The 22,244-nt window shown below is 37.3% G+C and overlaps 1 protein-coding gene across 1 annotated transcript in view; it reads left to right on the forward strand.

Annotated features, from left to right (window-relative positions):
• LOC113230586 (zinc transporter 2-like) overlaps positions 1-22,244 on the forward strand; it is a 61,502-nt gene that overhangs the window by 22,268 nt on the left and 16,990 nt on the right. The gene's annotated exons all lie outside the window — the stretch shown is intronic.

Below are 22,244 nucleotides of genomic sequence, written 5' to 3' on the forward strand. Positions count from 1 at the left end.
GAATCATAGAGTGTTTTATGCCTTCAATATAATATAAAACACTTCACACATCTGTAACATCGTTAAGAATACGTCAGAAAAATAAAACTTATAGTTTCGCGAGAACCTCTGCTTCAAAAGTCTTCGTAGTCAATATGATTATTTAATACAATATTATGTACAATATATGTATACACTTATTTACATTAGTAAAATTTCGATAATGATATAGTGCTTTTCCAAAAGTCTAGTCTAGTCAGTTAAACACCCAACATCAAAGATATAAAGTTACAAAACGAGAATAACAATGGGGTAGGTAACGTAATAATGACCATAACGGCATTTTTTGCAACTTTCTTGCCGCTAATTCGTTACAATAACGGCTAACAGGAATTCAACCGCGACCACTTTGTAATTTTGCCACGAGCAAGCCATGGCACTAATAATAACAGGTTTAAGTACGATGGGCAACAGCTTAGAGTTATACAAACTTCTAAAATTCCTTGTTGTAAGTTGCACCTTATAGCATTTGCATGGCGTTCAAATTTGCAGTTTGAAAGTGACAATTTGTGCTTGATATGCGGCCCAGTATATTACCCTAGATTTTTTTTTGTTCGTGCATTGAATTAGATAATTTGATGGCTTTCTAGAAAAGCGGGCTGAATCAAGATGATCACTTTCATCAGGAAGATAGTTTAAGAACTGAACTAAGGCGTATCAGGACCCCGATTCAGAACTCTTCGATATTTTAACCGAATCGTTCAATTGCATATCGTTGTCGAATCGAAGGGCGCTTTCCGAACTATTCAGAAGATTGGAGTTAAACGTTCGGATTCGGATTCGGATACGATATCGTTATTCGACTGCGTTTACGGAATGGGTTCTTACACACAAACATGAAACGATGCCGCGTCGTAACACGACGCGAAGTCGTATCGTGGAAATCTACGAGGAGCAACGTAAAAATTCACGACACGACATCGCAATGTGCCACGACGCCCGGCACGACAGTTTGACGTTCGATTCGGGTGTTATGAATAAAAATGAAAAGAAATCCTACGGTATCAAATCGAATCGGTCGACGACAGAGTTATCGTAAGGTTCTGAATCGACCCCCTGGCGAGCAAACTTTATGAATCCTATACCGGGTCCGTTGTCACGTCAATATTTATGTATATATATGTATTTATGCTGAGTATGGGCTATTTCAGGAGGAGGTTCAACCGTGACCATGGGACCTGGGAGGAGGAGGAGGAGGTTCTTAATTCGACTGTATATTTTTTGCATGTAGTTACGCGATAACTCTTTCTGTAAACCGATTTTGATGATTTTTTTTTGTTGGATAGAGGTTACCTCTGTATTGGTCCCATTTAAATTTGAAGAAAATAATTAACCTCTAATGGCCAATTTGACCAGGCATCTCTAAACCATATCCTAAGTAAGTGATCCTTATTTTAAGTCATCCCTTATATCAGCTTCCTACCAAACTGCAACCATGGCAAACTAGGCAAACTAGATGAATCTGAATTCGCGCACTTTCCGGTAACCGATTGCAATAAAACTTCGCAAATAGATGTAATTCCACGAATCGAAGTCCTGAGATTATTATGATAACAAGTGACAGGGCGAACAAGTCGTACGCCTGGTGGTAAGTGACACTTCTGTCTATAACAATTGCATTGCCACTCAAGGCTTTCTTCTGCACGTCAGCCCTGAGACATAAGTTGACAAGTCCCATGCGTGTAATTTCACCAGCACCCTTACTCCTCAAAACCGGAACGGAGTAATGCTCACATTACTGCTCGTCTGTAGAAATAGATACGTACCTAAGGTGGTAGTGGATGGCACAAACTACGAAAGACCGTTACGCAGTAGTGGATTTTTCCTCTTGTCGTATCGATGGCATACACTATATTATTGGCATTTGTAAGGGCAATCTACAATCTGTTCCCCAGGGTGCCTTTGAGAGATAAGTTTTAAGGGATTAACGTTCTTACACTAGCGTCACAGTACATTTATGAAAATGTTATTTATATTAAGAAAAATAGTAATTTTCTTATGAAAAATAGTGACAGACGTAACATTAATACGAGGAATAAAAATAGACTAGCTGTTCTTGACAGTCGTTTTCAGAAAGTTACAAATTCGTTTAAGGGGCAATGTGTACGCTTCTATAATAACATTTTGTTAGATATTAAAAATTTGCCATTTACGAGTTTTAAAACTATAGTCAAACAAAAACTTTATACTAACGGTTTATTATACAGCTTCTGCGTATTTGCATGACAAATATCCGTAATAGGGACCAGTTTAGCTCCTGCAGGTATTCTCAATCTAAGATGTTTGAAATAAATATTGTAAATAATAAATGTATGCAAATGTGTAGGTATTTACAAAGAGCTACCCCTAGAGTCTCTTGCTCATTCTTCTCAAGGGAATCTGCCTTACGAATTAGCGGCAGAGTTTAATCAATATGATGATTTCAAGTGTAATTTTCGTACGTTTATGAAATAAAGATTTTTTTGATGCCATTTTTCCCGGAAGTTATTGCCGCTACTCGCGTCACTAGTAGTAGCCCCATGTTGAAGTGTGGCACATGTTTGTATTCGCCGATTGTTCCCCTAAGGCGCAAGTACAGACGACGTGAATATAGTACGCTATTGCGAGGAGGCTCCTTTCGTGCACTTCCGTAGTAGTGGGTAAAGTAGGAATATCGATGATGATGATAAATAGTTCTGTCGCCGTAGAATAGGCTCGAAGGGTGTGTACAGATCTGGCGAATGCGCCTGTTAGCGAAAGGCTCGCGAGTTGCGCACGTGCAGTACCTAGTTGCGATCTGTGCTTCTACCACGAATTTACAATTGTCGTTAGCGACCGCGTAAATAATTTCACAATTTTGTATGGCAGCGTTTCCCGTTATATGGGTCGCGACCCGGTACCGGGCCATCAAAATAGAATACCGGGTAGCAACATTCCCACATTGTTGTAGTGGAACCAGACCTCTGTATAAAACTTTCGTCATTTTCCGCGAACTTGAATTCTTTAGTAAAAAATAAGCAGCAGTTCGCACATCTCTCTCGCACCACATATATTAACATTGTATTTAATGCACGCTTGCAGCGCATGTGGAGTGCGTTCGCGGCGCATTCGCCAGATCTGTACGCACCGTAATGTTTGACCACCACCGGAAATGTACTGCCTACGCCTAGAAACAAACATTCTAGAAATATCCACTTCGTGAACCTTGTAACGATTTTCTTTGACCGAGTTCAAAATAAGTTGGTCAAGTATTTTTGTGTGTGTTGGCTTAAATTGGCCTAGTTTATTCAGTAAAGAGCAGAAATTTGTTTCTTTTTGTTTGACATTACTTCTGCCTGTACAACCACAAAACTACAACCGTAAGACAGTGGCCACGACACATTGTTTAAAATTTAGTAGCAGTAGAACTCTTTGTGAAAAAGTTCGTACAGGGAAGTACTGCCACCTGCTTCTGCTGCCAAGCGGAAATGTGAGCAGTCTTGCGTTCCGGTTTTGAAGGATAAGGGTGCTGGTGAAATTACAGGCACATGGGACTTGTCAACTTATGTCTCCGGGTGACGGTTGCAATTGCAGTGTCCCTCAAGTTTTTTTGCGATTTAAAGCTATGAGTGGCATTGCAACTGTTATATGGATAAACGTGTCGCTTACCATCAGGCCCACGACTTATTCGCCCCGTGACTTTATATAAAAAAGTACCACATTTATTTTTCTATACCGTTGTTAATTAATATCAATAAATCGAGTTCTTAACTTTTCACGATTGTTACATATGGTAAATGTTTGTATTAATATTAGAATAACAGGTTGGTGACTTTATTATTTAGACCCGAAAAAAATTGTTTCAATTCCTATGGATATCAATAAAGTTTATAATATCATATACCATTACTATAAGATTCAAGCGTCCCAACTTAAGAACCGATGTTACCTCAGCACGAATTCAAATTATTCCCGTATTAACACGGTTCATTTTGCTTGGGTCAAGTGGCATGGACACTGGCTTTATTTCAGGATTTACTTTTTTACCATTGACTTACAAATAAATGGACGACGGGTTTAATACAAAAACCACGAAAAAAATGTCCCAAGTCAACCTATTTAAACGTAGTGACATGTAAAGGAATATGAAAAAGCTAAAACGTTGAATTTAAATTGTAATGTCATCGCAGTACTGTCTAATTTTGCTTGCTTCGCTATCAGTCGAACAAACGAAGACTAAAGCGTGAATGACGCTCTGTATACAATTTTAACGCCCTATAAGTTCGGACACTTTTTAGCGCGGACCCGACGTCCATATAATTGCAAGTCAATGTTTTTTACAAACGTAATTAAAGCCATTTCAAAAATGTATATCGTATATTACACTTGCTCTATTTCGTTCAGTTCAGATATAAAAAAAAATCACTAGTATATGTGAAGTAACTATTGAATACAGCGGTTCTCTTGTAAATCGAGGTATAAGTTTGTTTTCCCCATCCTATACTAATCAGTGTATATCCTTAATTTTGTTATATATTTTTTCCAAAGTGATTGGTTCAACGCCTTCACTGTTATGCGGAGTCATCCAAAGCCATTTGAGTTTGTATCGACTCTTCAACTGTAGCTGATAAATAACGTGATAAAGCAGTTCTTTGTGGAAATATCTGAAACAAAATTTCTTTATCTACTCCCGCCTACAAACATAAAAGACCAAGTTAACATTGTAAAAGCAAAAAAGCGTACTTTTTAACCCGAAGTTGCGCAACTGTATTGTTTTTTTGCCAGTTGCCTTTTGCCCACCGACAACAATGGTTCGTCCACATGAATAAAATGCCCGCCATTGTTTTGACTACATCGGTACATGTATTTTATTTCTAATTTTGTAACATTTATTATTGCGTTGAAATTAGTTATCCATGAAATTGTCACAATAAAACAAATATAGGTCATAAGATACTCCATATTGCAGAATGCAATTATGTGAGGGACTATGCGACGATGGAACTGATATACGTTTTATAGTTCCTAAATAAATAAAGATTAAAAAAAAGATACTCCATATACCATTCCTCCTTGCTACTGTTGCTGCCCCCCTCCGTGGCCGAACGGTTACCATGCCGAACTGCCACACAGAGGTCCCGGGTTCGATTCCCGGGCCAGGAAAAATATTTGTATGGCCTACATTTGTTTCTCTCGTGAGTTTGGGTGTAATTTGTGGTTGTCTATGTACACACATATCACTAGTGGCATGTGTCCATGGCAATAGTTCCTTAGTGCGGGGCTTTGAGTGTGCGCGCATTATTATTATTATATTATTTCATAAAGCCGCGGTGGCCAAATAGTTTGACGTACTGCCTCTCAAGCAAAGGCCGTGAGTTCGAATCCGGTCTGGCACCTCTGATTATTTCGGAATTTATGTGCGAAATTGAATTTGAAATTTACCTTGAGCGCTTCGGAAGGAAAACGTCGCGATGAAACCTGTACGTTGATGAAGGTTCATAACCCTAGGAAATTTTGATGATCTCCATGGTCGAGTACCGTGCATACCGGTTTTCATACAGTCGCCATCCCTGAGGTCCCGGGTTCGAAAACTAACTTTTCAATATTTTCTCGGGTCTGGGTGTTTGTGGTACCGTCATTGTTTCCGATTTCCATATCACAAGTGGTTTAGTTACTTACTTTGGGATCAAAGCAACGTATGTGATGTTGTCTAAATATTCATAATTATCTGTTATAAAATGTATGACCCAATCTGCATTTGGCCAGGGTTGCAGTCTATGGTCTAAAACCCTGTCTGCTACTGCTGCAAGGCTGAGAAGGACCCATGCTCAGTATGTCTCGCCATATTTAAGAAGTTAATAGTGCTAAATCATCTAAAAATATAAAAAAAATATATTCTCTTCAATATTCTGGCTAATTGTATCTAGTAAAGTTTTGCAAAATTGTCTCAGAAGTTGTGTGCACCACGCAATGGCAGTGATTCGTAGATTCGTATTCACGCCGAGCGATTCGTAGGGTCATATTCCAGTACTCTACTCAATGCTCAAGTCAGGACTTGAGTATGATTTAAAGCAATAGAAATCATACGCAAGTCCTTGCCATTAAGGTCGTATTTCCAGTAACGTAAACTTTAGGTTACGTGAAAGGATCGCTGGAAGTACCTAGCTCCACAGCAGAGATTCGCACGTGAGTTTCGTTTCAACATTAGACTCCACAATTTTGAAAGCAGAAACTTCGACACGCGTATCTTTCGTGTAAACCAAACGTTTCACATCATGCCTTAAGAATAGACACGCACTTGTACTTGGGGATTACCATGCAGGGTCTGCTGACCCTGGTACCGGTTCTTTTTTTGCACTACTAACTCTTGTTTACATACCAAATCAAACCACGTGGCTTTTCGTGACAGACTAGAATAGAATTATGTAGGATGTCAGCGTGACGCAGACGCAGTACGGGAAGCAAGGTCGACTGATCTACCAATCGCGCGCTCGATACGACACTTGCCCGCCGTCGTTTCTCGCACCCCACCACCTGATAGATCTAAAATGCCTTTATTTCTGCGCATTTAAGGTCATTGTTCAAAATGTTTGCAAGTGCCGTGCAAGTCAATAACCTTTGGATCAAATTTGTTAACCGCAATTAAATAAAAAATAAGAATTTACGAAATTTGTTTTTTTCGATTAATTTTCTTAGTGATGTGGGTCCAGTTTCGGATGTAGAATGACCTCTGTAAATATGGCGAAAAAGCAAATCAACACATTGTATAGGTACTGGGAAAAACAATTAAGTATGACATAATATATTGACTTCGCAATAAATGCAACTGAAATTTTAACGAGAAATATACCATGGGCATCGACATTAATTTGTAACAGGTGAGTCAAAAGTCAGAGATTATTTATTCCATAGGTAAAATAAATTTACACTTCAAAACGTCACATTTAAGCTACAGCTCGTTCATTACACTGACCTCCCTGAGAAGAACGAGCAAGAAACTCTAGGGATTGCTCTTTTCAAATAAACTTAAATGCTATGGAATACACTTTGTATCAAATTTGTGTGGATTCTGGAGCCGTGTCGTCTTTCCATACATCTTTATCTAACACGTAGTCTTCAATTTTGTAATATGATTTTTTGATCAAAATATTTTTAATGTAGTTTTTAAATTTAGGAAATGATAAACTTAATATATGCTCCGGAATCTTATTGTAAAAACGTATACAGTTCCCCATAAAAGACTTGTTTACCTTGGTTAAACGAAATCGTGATACCATGAGTTTGGACTTAGCTCTAAGGTTAATGTTATGGATATCTTCTTTTATTGAAATTATGTATATTTTTACGGGCATATAAAATATTTGAGTAAATGTACTGTGATGCCACAGTCATGATACCAGTCTCCTTAAACTTTTCTCTGAGAGAAACCCGAGAGCCTAGACGATACACAGAACGAATCGCTCGTTTTTGCAATACAAATATGGTTAGAATATTTGCCGCTTTACCCCACATGAGAATCCCGTAGGACATTATACTATGGAAGTAACTAAAGTAAACTAGTCTAGCAGTACTAACATCGGTAAGCTCACGTATTCTGCGGACTACGTATGCAGCGGAGCTTAATCTGCTGGCCAGGAAGATATATGTGGAAACCATTGAAGTTTACTATCTAAGGTCACTCCCAAGAAGACTGCTTTATTAACAAGGTCTAACTTTTCTCCGTTTATATCTATGCTTGTACTAGTCAATATTACGTTAGGTAATTCAAATTTAACACATTTTGTCTTCTTGGCATTAAGCAATAAATTGTTAGCATTAAACCAATAAACTACCTTAGAGAGGGTATCATTAATATGGTCATAGTTAATGTCATGTCTGTCTGTTTTAAAAATCAAGGGTGTGTCATCAGCAAACAACACTATTTCGCAATGGTCCTTCACAAAGAATGGCAGATTATTAATATAAATCAGAAATAAGAAAGGTCCAAGTATTGAGCCCTGCGAAACACCTATTTTTACCGGAGAACCCAAAGAAGTCACTGCATTTATGTCTATTTTCTGAATTCTACCGTTGAGATATGACGAGACAAGTTTCGACGCCTTGCCATTCACACCGTAATATTCCAGCTTCCTAATAAGAGTAATATGATCAACGCAATCAAATGCCTTTGAGAGGTCACAGAAAACACCAATAGCGTTCTGGGACCTTTCCCAAGCATCAAAGATGTGTTTTAGTAACGCCACCCCCGTATCGCTAGTCGATCTACCACTAGTAAACCCGTATTGTTCAGTATGAAAAATATTATTCCTACCGAAATAGGTTAGTAATTGAGTCGTTATACCTTTTCGAATATTTTACTTAAAGCTGGTAAAATTGAAATGGGCCTATAGTTGCTAGGATCAACTTTCCTACCGCTTTTGAATAAAGGAATAACCTAGCTGTATTTCATTAAATCGGGAAAAACATTTTCGTCAACGCACCTATTGAAAACTACAGCTAAATGTGAGGTAATTAGATCAATAACTGAGTCTATAACTTTAGTTGATATACCCCAGAGATCTTCAGTTTTTTAACATGTATTGATTTAAATGCTTTTATGATGTCTTGTGTGATGACGACGTGACATGACGGAAATTAAATAAACTGCCACAAACGTTAACATTTTCCTTTAGGAGATCAATAGCAAGAGAAGGGGAGGAATTTAATGATTCTGTAGTGAGGCAGTGACGCGAGTTGGTTCTAAGAAAAGATTAATCAAGTTAAAACTTTTCAATAAATTAATGAGTCTTACAGAAGTAGAACAGTTTTCCAACAGGTTTACATTGAAATCTCCACATATTACTACGTTTTTTTTAGTTGGAAAAATCCACTTTAAACTATCTTGCCCATAGTTATTCAAACTCGTTAAAATTATCAGAGGAGGGCCCGTATACACATAAGACGACAAACTGATCCAATTCCACACATGAAATCTCAATAGTTCGTTCAGTAGAAAGATCTGTGATGTCCTTACGCTCTTTAAATTTTAAGTTACGTTTAATAATAATCATGGATCTACCTCTACTTAAGCTCTTTCTTATGAACGAACTGACTATTACTTAATTTTTTAAGTTGTTAATTGCTTCGTAGTCTTTCAGCCAGTGTTCTGTAACACAAAACACGTCAAGGAAATATCGTACAAAAAAAGATTTATTTCTAATGTTTTGCCAGAAAAGTCTTGAATATTTTGATATACTACATGGAAATGATTAGACTTTTCTGTTGTCGCGTTTTTCAGTTTAAATTATGGTTAGTATTAAGTATACTGTTGCTACTTAAAGTTGTCGTGGGACTGTGTTATGTCTTCTATAACAGCGTCCTTAATATTAAAAGATAGCAAACTAGCTATATGTCTCAGATACCTTACAGGTAAAAGTAAATTATCCTCAAACAGTTTGTAGTTCCTTACGAACTCATTGATGTCAAAACAAAATATAACGTCACTATGACGGCAAGTCAAATTATGAATGTGCGAATTTATGTTATATATATACTTATTACGAGGGATGCCTAGGTTAGCGCAGTAAGGAAATGCACATAGTATGAATTTACACCTACACTTCTCATGAATTCTCAAGAACACGCCAATGCTACTATTTACTTCTTTTTTACTAATGTTATTTAGTAAAAAAGATATATTTCAAGATATATTTCAGAAAAACGCCTTTCGCCGGTAGTCTCCCTTGCTAAGCTCACAAACTCCCAGAACACTATATTCACAAGGAGCACTAACTGGCAATCACTGACCTAATCTGTCCTTCCTCTTTCTTTTTTTTTTATCCCACCAATATCATTTAATGTCTTGTCTTGTCTTAACTGCCTCCATGGCCGAACGTTTACCATGCTGGACTGCCACGCAGAGTTGCCAGATACCGGGCCGGGAAAAGTATTTGTATGCCCTACATTTATTTCCCTCGTGAGTTTGGGTGTAATTTGTGGTTGTCTATGTGTGTGTCCATGGCACTCGCGACACAGGGCTTCCCTAGTGCGGGGCTATGTAGAGTGTGTGCGTTATTATTTAAAAAAATTGGCATTTTGTTCTTTAATCGATTATACTCAAGTCAAATTGGTAACTTAATTTATTTAAATGTGATAGTTATTGCAAGTAATAAGTATTTTAAAGTGAATAATTGACTAGTATAGTTTCGGTAACAAATGCCTATATAAATCAGCAAAAAATACCTATACTAATATGGTGTTTGTTTTTAAAGTTTAGCCGGTTGTTTTAGGTTAATTTGTGAATAAAAAATAGTCGACTGACAGTTTTTCGTTAATTTGTTTTAGTTTCCTTCTAACACAGGTTTGTCGAGTGGTTCGAGGTAAATTTTGTGTTGTAAATTTCGTTAACATCAAGTTTTTATTATTAATACAAAGATCGAACACTCAGAAAAAATCCCTTCGATCCGGCCGGATTCGAACCGACGTCTTCTAGCATACCGTGGCAGACGCTATACCAACTAAGCCACGAAACGAACCAGCGGACCTCACGAATTTTTTCTATGTGCGTGTTGTCGTGTTGTGTGAATTAATATTATTTTAAATTACATTAAACTACATTATATATTACACACCATTATTATTAGTGCATAGTAACATATTACAAATAAAGCTATTTTAGTGAACTCACACAGAGAACAAGTAAACAGGTAATAAAATACAATATTAATTAACATTAAAATACAGTTATCTGACTATGAAAAACATTATTTAAGGCCAGTCACCGGAGTAGAAGCGGAAGAACTGTTTTGCTGGATCAAATGGTTTTGGTATTTACTATTCAATAACTGTCTTATAAAAAATATACGATACAATGGATACACCTAAGGATATAGTCTAAATAATGTGCTTATATGTTACACATTACTTAAGAATAAAATATCTAACTATATACTTAATTTTTATATAGAGATATTTCTCTGGTTCCCTGTCAATAGTCCGAAATGACATTTTCCAGAAATAACTTTTGCTCGAATTTTCATAATCTCGAAAGTAATTTTGAGAGGAAAATGTTTTTTCTTTTAAACTTAACCTAACCTAACCGAACCTAATCGTGTCTTTGCGATAAACATCCAACATATCCTGAAAGAACAACGGTTTAGTTATAATTCGGTTTTCGGAGTAATGAAAATTCGAACAAACGTTATTTCGGAAAAAAAAATTCGAGTTTGTTATAATAGGTTACCATTTCACTTTAAGCACTGCAGGGAATCTGCTAAATTTTGGTTTTCAACTGTTATTTATTATCAGTTATATATTACTCTATTAGTTATTAAATTTACATTTATCCCAAAATTTGCTAATTGACCAGCGGCTTAACGACACGCCGCGCTCCCCGTTGCCCCGTCAGCCGCCATCGGAAGCTTGTCGACGTCGGATCTGAGTTAAATTGTTTAACCATCTTCTCAATTCTTTTGTATGTATTTTTTTGTGTGTATGTTACGCGATAACTAGGATTAGTGAACCGATTTTGACGATTCTTTTTTGTTGGAAAGAGGGTAGAAAATATCCCACCTCTGAGGGTGGCAAACTAGGGGATGAATGACCTTTGAGGTCGGTTTTTTTAGTACTCTGTACTGAGATTATATTAATTTACAGCGCGCGGATTGCGGGACGCGAGAGGCGACCATTCACACCTCACCTAAAATCTAAACTCGCGTTGAAATGCCTCGCCTTAAGAGGAGGTCACGAGCAACCGACAACATTCATTAACTCGGCAGCTTACTATCGCTCGAGCACCAATAAGTGCATTATGCTTTGTTGCCCTATTTCGCAGTTTGTTTGCTTTCCGGTGGCTCTTAACTCGTAACAGACAGACCAAGAGCCGTCTCAGATGTTTTGAAATTTTTTGCAATACTTATGTGCGTTTTTCTATTTTTGCTGCACATTTTACATTCCAAATAGGTGACAGGTGTTGAAACCTTTTGTATTGTAAATTAACTTTAACTGCCTATCTTTTTATTTTGTGTTCAATTTTGCACGCGTTGAAACTGTTACATTTTTATGAGCAAATTTTAATGGTATTTGTTATTGCATTGCCCTTATTATGAAGTTAGTAGCAAATAATGCTGGTCATAATAGTCGCGTAGATTGGTGGAAGTGGGTTGAGATAGATCCTACTCGGAGTATGCCCCGCGGGCTCAGAAGTATGTAGAACCGTTGTAGGAGGGCGTTATCATATTGCTCTTATACTAAAACAAACAACTAGTTATACCAACTCAATCTATAGGTCTAAAAATCATATTCTTATATTACTTACTTCGCTGGTTTAGCGATCCGAAGTATATCTTGGCCTCCGACACGAAAATCATGTCTGACGTTCTTGTGCCAGTTCGAATTATTCGGGCACATTCAGCTCCATCAGGTCTTTAGCGACTCCATCCTTTCAGCGATATCTCGGACGCTCCAATGGACGATGCGCCTCTTCCATTCTTTCCACATACCCCAGCCAGTGAAGACGTGCCGATATTACTTCCCCGATTACGTTTGGCTCAGACACTAGTTCTTCGTTCTCTCTATTGACTTACCTGTCTCCGTGGCCGAATGGTTACCATGCCGGACAGCCACGCAGAGGTCCCAGGTTGGATTCCCGGGCCGGGAGAAATATTTGTATGGCCTACATTCATTTCTCTCGTGAGTAACGTAATTTGTGGTTATCTTGTGTGTGTACATGGCATCCGCGACTCAGGGTTTCCCCAGTGCGGGGCTATGTTGAGTGTTTGCGTGTGTGCGTTACTATTGAATCTGGCCCTCTGGTTCCCAAAGTCTTCTTTGAAACAATCTTTGCAAACTCGTGAATATATTTTTGGCCAAATCAAAACAAAAATGCCACGGTTAGTAAAAATGTCAAAGAAGCTTTACAGAGGAAGAATTGGCGTTGTGCTTAGTTCACAAAATTCACACTGGTAAAGTAACAATGTTTTACAAACATTGTAACACAATAGCGTAAGGGAATCGCATTAAGCCGGACAGAAAAAGTTTTGTCCATGTAATAAGAACGAAAAAGACATGCGTTTCTCGTCGGCGGTCCGAGCGGAACCAAACCTAGCAACGTTTTTCTCGGTATCTCTTCATGGACTTAAAGCTTTTTTCTGACTGGCTCAAGCCGATCCCGTCACGGTTAAGTCAATAAGCACTTTCTATCATTGACGCACAATGAGTACATGTTATAGATTGTTGTATTATTTTAAGATGGAGGAAAACCTTGTATATACTCTATAATAGCCTCAAGGGTTATGGTTAAAGAAGAATTTATGTATTTATTTAAACACCTTATTGTACAACAAAGTAAATTACAAATTTTCAGAAACAATTTAAATATTTGTGTACAAAGGTGAGCTTATCCCATAAAGAGATTTCTTCCAACTAACCTTTGAAAATCTGAGAGGAAAGTTGGTTTTTGGGGTGGCACTAAAAATATATAAATAAAGAAATGGAATATACTATACTCAATAAATACACAAATAATAACGCACACAAAATAACGCACACACTCAACATAGCCCCGCACTAGGGAAACCCTGTGTCGCGGGTGCCATGGACACACACATAGACAACCACAAATTACACCCAAACTCACGAGAGAAATAAATGTAAGCCATTGAAACATTTCTCCCGGCCCGGGAATCGAACCTAGGACCTCTGCGTGGCAGTCCGGCATGGTAACCGTTCGGCCACGGAGGCAGATAAAATAAATAAATTTATTATATCAAATGTACATACAAAGACATATATATTTAAGTCATCGAGTATATAACCAGCAATAGAGACGAAATGTCATTTAATTTGTTTGAAAACTATTCTGCCATATCATTACTGTGACAACTGCGCTCCGATTGGCCAGCCCGAGTTCGAAACAATTGACGGGTGTCGTCAATGGGTGTAGTCAACTGTTTCACTTCAAATCGACCAGTTAACTTGAGCTTTGCTATAATGGACGAAAATTGCAAAATTACATATTTAATATTTAATTATCGATGAAATGTGATTCCGTTTGTTTTATAATTAGGTGTTTTGCTGTTTTTCCCACACTACCGAATAGAACAGCACGGCATTGTTAGAGATATTATCTTTATTATAATAAATACAGAATATTTTTTGGAATATATGCCTTTTGAATATAGGCCTGTTTATATTTCAGTGCACACGGGAGCTGATATTTATAAGAGCTGTATCGCCAATGTGTTACCAGGAATATATGGCCCTTATATCGTCTCTATTTCTGGTTATATACTCGATGATTTAAGTAAAGTTGATACATTAATACATACAAAATCTATAATAAAATTAATTCATAAAATAAAATACTAACAGGTGGAGTCTAAACAATCCCAAAACTTCAAAAGAGCACCCTTGAAAACCCGAACCGAAGGCGACTGTCTGACCTCGACCGGGAGAAGGTTCCACATACGGGCAGCATTTATTGCGAACGAGTCCGAATATGTTTGAGAACTATGTTGTGGAAGGATGAGGGACAAATTGGTGCCAGAACGCAGGCGGTCACCCATAGCCTGACGGTATTGAAAACGCTCACGTAGATAGCTAGGTGAAGTGGGATGGAACAGGATTTTATAGAGGATGCATAAAATGTGAGCATTTCTACGTAAACGAATAGGCAACAACTTCAACTCATCTCTAAACTTGGAAATGTGGTCGTACTTTTTCAATCCACACACAAATCTGATACATTGATTTTGCAGCCGCTCCAATTTATTAAGAATGCCCTCCGAAAGAGCAAGATAGGCGACGTCACTATAGTCCAGAAGAGGAAAAAGAAGAGTGCTTATGAGCATAAGTTTGGTAGACAGAGGATGATATTTCTCTTAAGAATATAAATTCACTTACAGAGAATATTTAAGATCTTACATCAAAATTAAATAGTAAAGCGCACTAAATCGATATAACCATAACCAGTCCATATTAACATATTAATCATATTAACAAAAATGATGTAGAAAGACAAAAATTTTAATCATACGATTTGAGATGAGATCTACAATTAGTTTCGAAGGTAGCTACACGAAGCCGCCGAAATTCACACGCAACAAGAAAAAACATGGATGTAAGAATTATGACTTATCTATCCCGTATCTAGATATGGCGTCGACAGAATTCACTTTTTAGTTTTTATTCACTTTTAGGACAATTATTTAGTCACATGTTTTATTTGTTTCTTCTTTTTTTAACTTAACACTCCCATTTAATGTATGCATTTATTTATTTATTACTTTTACAATTTCTTTTTTAGTATTTATTTTCTACTCATTTAAATTTATTATTATTATACATACTATTTATTAAAACTGATGTTTACCGTTGGTTATATTTAAACATTTATAAAATGTAAACAGTAAATTTAACTTTTAATAATTTTAACTATAAATTATAAATATTGGATGTAATATTTTTATTGGCGACATTTTGATGATTTTGAAAGAATGAATGTTGGTGAATGAATAAATTAGTGTTACATGTAGTTTGTTATCTGTCGTTGTACCGTTTAAATAGATAAACTCAAGGTTGACTGATATACCCACAGATCACATAAATACCTCCGTGAATATAACAAAAGCATTACAAAAAAAGACAATGCAAATGAGTAATATAACAGATATGTCGAGGTCTTTGATTTTCGCGATTGTTACACATTAGTGATGAAGCTATTTTTAGCGTATATTTGTTTTTTAAATAAACCAAACCAAACGTTTCGAGCTCTTACCAAGGGAAGAACTCGAAACGTTGTCACAGGTCTCATATCAAGCAAGCAACACTTCAAATGGGTCTGTGGTTCAGTATCAAAGGATAATGGGTATATGGCCCTCATATGATTCCTATTGCCCGTGATGGTTTAACTTTGGTTTCTTTAACTCCAAAAATTAACAAACATTTTTTTTATAACATAAAGTGACGGGACGAACAAGTCGTGCGCCTGATGGTAAGCTCGCGCCTGTCGATTACAATTGCAGTGTCACTCAGAGCTTTAAACCGCAAAGATCTGAGGGGCATTACTGCCACTGCGCCCGACACCCTGAGACATAAGTTGACAAGTCCCATGTGCCTGTAATTTCACCAGCACCCTTACCCTTCAAAAGCGGAACACAGTAATGCTAACACTACTGCTTGGCGGCAGAAGTAGGTAAGGTGGCAGTACTTCCCTGGACGAACTCTTTCACAAGGAGCTCTACTGCTACTAAATAAACTAATGTAGTTTAGTTTAGGCACGTAATTAAAACACAATAAAAGTCTGAAACACTCGACATATAAGCCACAAATTAAAAGGAACCTGCATACCAGGATTGCTTGTCACACTGCCTGTTTAAGGGAGTCACCACACTTATTAACGCGAAAACGGCTTGAACCGGTCAGAAGAAACTTTATGTTCATGCAATAAAAGCGAAAAAGATGTTACACGTATCGCGGCCTCTCGGAGCGTCACTGATGCGAAACGCACACTATTTTTCGCTCTTATATTATCTAGATTAGACGTAAATTTTCTGACAGGCTTGTAAATAAATAAATGTGTGATAAATGTGGTGATTAGCTTACATGTCGAAACTTACAGGTCATTCCATATTTTGGATGAGGTACATTTGAAACAACTGCCGGTACGTGTTCATTTGTTTGTTTTTCTCTGTTATATTTGCAATGAAGTATTACTATACCTTGGCTAATTACTATAGCGGTTAACTTATCACTTGATTTAACATTAAATTAAAACATCGCAACGCAACCTGCGTGTCTGCGAAAGTTTATATAACTCATAAGAGTTAATATAATAATAATATGTAATGTAATATGATACACAAATATCCAGTATTTTTTTTCAAATGGGACAATATGGGGAAATCGGAAACCATAGAGATATTAATAAATTTGACCAACTTTGCTGTACCAATTTTTTTCGTCCCATACAATGAAATGATCCCTTCATGACACTGAGTCGATTAGCACTAAAATAAATTCATCAATTTTATTCATTTTCATGGACAACTCACGATGACCAAAAGATTGAATATTGGTATTATTGTTTTCAACGATTCCTAAGACAGTTTCCTTGTATCTTCCATGGTTTCAGATTTCCGCATTAAAAAAAACGCTGTATACAATATATTTTTCTTAATAAAACAAAGAAATCGCGAAGGTTGTACTAAAGCCGGTCGGCTTTAGCCAACTGGTGCGGAGTGGGTTGCATAAATCGTTGCTCTTTAACAGTCTTTTCATTATGTGCTGATTTTCAAATGCGAATTTCGAAAGAGTTTGGTGGATTACAATAGGCAGTTTCTGTTATTAGACATAATAGTGGGTATAGGTTATCTCGCGCAACTCTGGAATCGGGGCCATCTTGGTACCTACTATTGAATATATTGAATACTAATTATAAGATGCTCTCTCATAACCGGATAACAAGAAAAAAATGAATGGTGAAACAGTGATTCAGTTAAATTTATTACAAGGCAAGGGTCAGTGGATAGGAAATCCAGTCTTGTCGAGAGTCTATGGTTAGCCGTTTGGATTTGACACTCAAGGCAGTCTCCGATTGGGGCGGCGGCGCCAATATTGTCAAATTTAATGCTACCAAAACGCAGGCGCGTCTATTCTCTACAAAACGGACTCCCCTTTGAGCCGACTCTGACTTTTCGTGATATATCCATGCCGATAGCCGACCGTCTCCAGCTACTTGGAATGGACTTGTCGTCTAATCTGAACTTCGGCAGATACATTGAATCCATGGCCAAAAATGCTGCGAGGAAGCTTGGCATCCTTTCCAAGGTGAGGCGTTATTTCACACCGGGACAGTTGCTTCAGCTGTATCAAGCACAAGTCCGGCCATGTATGGAGTACTGCTGCCATCTATGGGATGACTATGCTACATACCAACTGGCCACCTTGGATTCAATAGACAAGCGTGACAAGAGGCTTATAGGTGACTCGGAATTAATAGAGGCGAAGCTGCAGACCCCTGAACACCCCCGTAAGGCAACTAAAGTTGCCTTTGCTTATCGGTATTTTACAGGAATTGCGCACTTACATTTGTATAAGAAAAAAATGTGCGAAAAATTGCATAAAACGAATATACAGTTAGTAGCAGTAGAGCTCCTTGTGATAGACTTCGTCTAGGGAAGTACTGCCACCTTACTTATTTCTGCCGCCAAGCAGTAGTGTGAGCATAGCTACGTTTCGATTTTCAAGGGTCAGGGTGCTGGTGAAATTACAGGCGCATAGGACTTTTCAACTTATGTTTTAGGGTGACGGGCACAGTGGCAGTACCCCTCATGTTTGTGTGATTTAAAGCTGTGAGTGGCACTGCAACTGTTATGGATAGCCGTGTCGCTTACTACCAGGCGCACGACTTGTTTGTCCCGTCACTTGATATCACGAAGGAATGCATGATGTGTCTCTGTTTTTTGTATAAATTCCATTGGAAATAAAACTATTTGTTCTGATTTATATCACATATTTTTTCATAAAATCCAACGTTTTGGGAATTTTTCTTTACAGGTCCCATTGTCACGGTTCACTGGATGACAGAATGAAAAAAAATATACGCTATTTAGATTCAATAAATCTCCAATGTGTAACAATCGCGGAAATACACGAATCATTTATATATACATATCGAGATATAAGTATCTATAAATTTCATGTTAAGACATTTCACATTTTTTGCAGTAAGTCTGTGTTGTACCTTAAGTGCGATATTTAGAGCTGTTACACACGGCGACTTTTGAACGCGCGTTTGCATTGCTTCCAAAACTCGCCCTGTGTGCCACTCATAGATTTGTTATGCTCACCTGTGATAGATTAATACGTATTTATTTGAGTACCTTCGTGGTCGAGTAGCTTACACACTGGTTTTTGTAGTGTCGCCATCGCTGAGGTCACGGGTTCGATCGTCGGCCGGGTTCAGAACTAACTTTCCAAAATTGTCTCGGGCGTTTGTGGTACTATCGTTGTTTCCGATTTCCGTAACACAAGTGCTTTAGTCACTTTAGGATCAGTGCGACGTATGTGATGTTGTCTAATATTTATTTATAATATTTATTTAGTTGTCTTACTTGTTTCCATGTAGTAACCAAATAACGAAGGAAAATAAACGCTAAAACGCCTTGTTTATCTCACGTTCTGCTGTTGTTCTTACGTAAGATTTCTTAGAATATCCGTTACTGGACCTGACAAACATTTGTTTAGCACAGAGTGGTATCTAGGAGCAGGTGTACTTTTATTTAACCACAACATTGATATGTAAGGATTCAGCCAAGGGATTCTCTTAGATTTGTTGTCGAAATCGTGTCCACGTCTTGTAACTCCATCGACAATAGAGTTACAAGAATTGTGCACATAATTATAAATTCGCATAATTTTGGCACCCCTCATGGAAGAATGGCATAAGTGGAGTTACGTCAAAAACGTTTATTGCTCCATTAGATACAGAAAAATATAACCCACATCCTCTTCAATTCTTGTAACTGTATCGACTAATATTGTAGACATACAAGAATTGGAGAGGATGTGGGTTACATTTTTCTGTATCTAATAAACATTTTTGACGTAACTCCGCTTAAGCCATTCTTCCATGAGGGGTGCGAAATTATTTACACGTATGGTGTACGTGGGACGCAACGCCCTAGTATTGAGCGTAAACTGTACTATTGTTCATAAAGATACTGTCTCTTTACAAAGAGACCCCTAAATTTTCTTACTCATTTTTCACAACGAAATCTGCCTTACGAATAAATGATTTATCAATTACACTATTTCAATGAGGTTAGGATATTTAAATTTTAACAAGGCTTTAGGCCTTAAGGCTTTAGGCTTAAGAGTCTATACAACCTCAAATGGCTTTGGTTCATTCCGCATAACAGTGAAAGTGTTTAATGAATCACTTTGGAAAAAAGTATATAATTATAGTGAAATTGAAGATATAATGATTACTATTATGGTGTGAAAACATAAATAGATTATATTATAGATTAGAGCTTAGTCCAAACTCATGGTACCACGATTCGTTAACCAAGGTAAACGACTGTTTTATGGGGAACTGTATACGTTTTCACAATAAGATTCCGGAGCATATATTAAGTTTATCATTTCCTAAGTTTAAAAACTACATTAAAAATATTTTGATCGAAAAGTCATATTACAAAATTGAAGACTACTTGTTAGATAGAGATGTATGGAAAGACGACACGGCTCCAGAATCCACACAAATTTGATTCAAAGTGTATTCCATAGCATTTAAGTTTATTTGAAAAGAGCAATCCCTAGAGTTTCTTGCTCGTTCTTCTCAGGGAAGTCAGCGTAGTGAACGAGCAGTAGCTTAATGTAATGTAAATGTGACGTTTTCAAGTGTAAATCTATTTTACCTATGGAATAAATGATCTTTGACTTTGAATCCTAAAATTTTCACGATAGAAAAAAAACACAAAGTTACCTCGAAATTTTACAAGAAAACCACTGTATTAAATAGGTACTTCATTTAAACCAATAATTTTTTTTTTTATATCAACTAGATTAAATAGAACACATTTTCAAATAGCTGTAATTTCGCTTGTAAAAAAAATAATTCTGAAATAAAGTAATTGTAACCGCCGCACGACCTAAACAAAATAAACTGTGTTGGTACAGGAAAAATTAGAATTCGAACTGAGGTAGTATCAACTCTAAGATCTCGATCTAAGTATGTCGATTAGGTTAAATGCCCGATGGCATATCTGTGTAATCTAACACAGATATTTATGTTCCACTCCCCTTTAAGACACATGTTTTTCTCTCAGTCCTTGTGATCAATGATGTGAGTGCTCTTTAACCCCAAGAAAGGACACTTTCCCGAGGGCTAATTACGGCGGCCATTATTGAGAATGGTGTGTGGTTTTGTGCAATTAGCCATTCGAAGGGAAAACGCCTTTGTAGAATGTAGGCTGGTTATTAAAGATCCTTATTCTTGAGGTTTTGTGCCATTAGACATTGTGAGTGTTTGCTTTTGTTAAAAAGGTCTTTGTAAGGCACATACTATTAGTATCGGGATGTTAAGGGTACGTATTCTGGAATAGGTCGGGCTATTGTTTGCAAATTACGCATACTTTTGCAAATTACGCATACTAAAGGCAAAGGACATTTTTATCAATGTGCATATATCTTATGCTGTTTCAATTTGTAATAAGGTAGATATAAATTGCAATGCTCTGAGAATCATTTCGGAGCATCGCGACGCATTTCTCTCTGTGTCTCTGTTTAATAGTATAAAATATACATTGATAAATTTAATGTCCTTGCCGTCCGCCGGTTTGCGCTAACCCTTTTCTGGAATCGAATAAAAAAAAACTCTTTTTTTAAATGTAAAATAGACGAGTGCTTAGCCACAGTCTCAATTGACACTAACAACAACAATAACAACAACGCTACACACTCATAGCCCCGAACTAGGGAAACCTGTATCGCGGGTGCCATGGATACACACATAGACAACCCAACACAAATTACACCCAAACTGCCGAGAGAAATAAATGTAAGCCGTACTCTGCGTGGCAGTCCAGTATGATCCGTTCACGGCAGTTAAGCGACGATGTTACACGTCTGTCTAGTACAGTGTGTTTTTTTTGTAAAGTTTGCTACCATACAATTTAGCTGCTATTGCTCCTTGTAAAAGAGTTCATCCAGGGAAATACTGCCACCTTGCCTATTTCTGCTGCCAAATAGTAATATGAGCATTACTGCGTTCTGGTTTTGAAGTGTATGAGTACTGGTGAAATTACAGGCACATGGGACTTGTTTTATGTCTCTCGGTGACTGAGTGCCCGTCAGAGCTGAGTGGCACTGGTACAGCTATGGACAGGCGTGTCGCTTACCACCAGGTGCACAACTAATTCATCCCGTCGCTTGATCTACTTAAAAAAAGATCCGGGAAAAAATTGTTTACAACAATCGCGGAAGAACTAGAAAACAAATATCCACATATTTACCATATTATATTACTTATTTGTTGTTCTTCTTAGTATTCTTAATCAAAAATGTTTTTGACTTATGTGAAGTAAATAGTTCCTGGAACAGCGAAAATGGCTTCGTATTTTTCAATACATTCCATTTTATTCTATTGGTTTTCACTAGGTAATATTCCTCCTGAAACTGAGGTTACGTAAGGTAGAAACTGTAGGTACATTTATCTTAACAACGTGAACACGTTTGCCTGTCGTCTCCGAGACGCCCGTCACTTC

The sequence above is a fragment of the Hyposmocoma kahamanoa genome, unplaced genomic scaffold (genome assembly GCF_003589595.1).
Source record: "Hyposmocoma kahamanoa isolate Upper Pololo Valley unplaced genomic scaffold, ASM358959v1 101, whole genome shotgun sequence".
NCBI lineage: Eukaryota > Metazoa > Arthropoda > Insecta > Lepidoptera > Cosmopterigidae > Hyposmocoma > Hyposmocoma kahamanoa.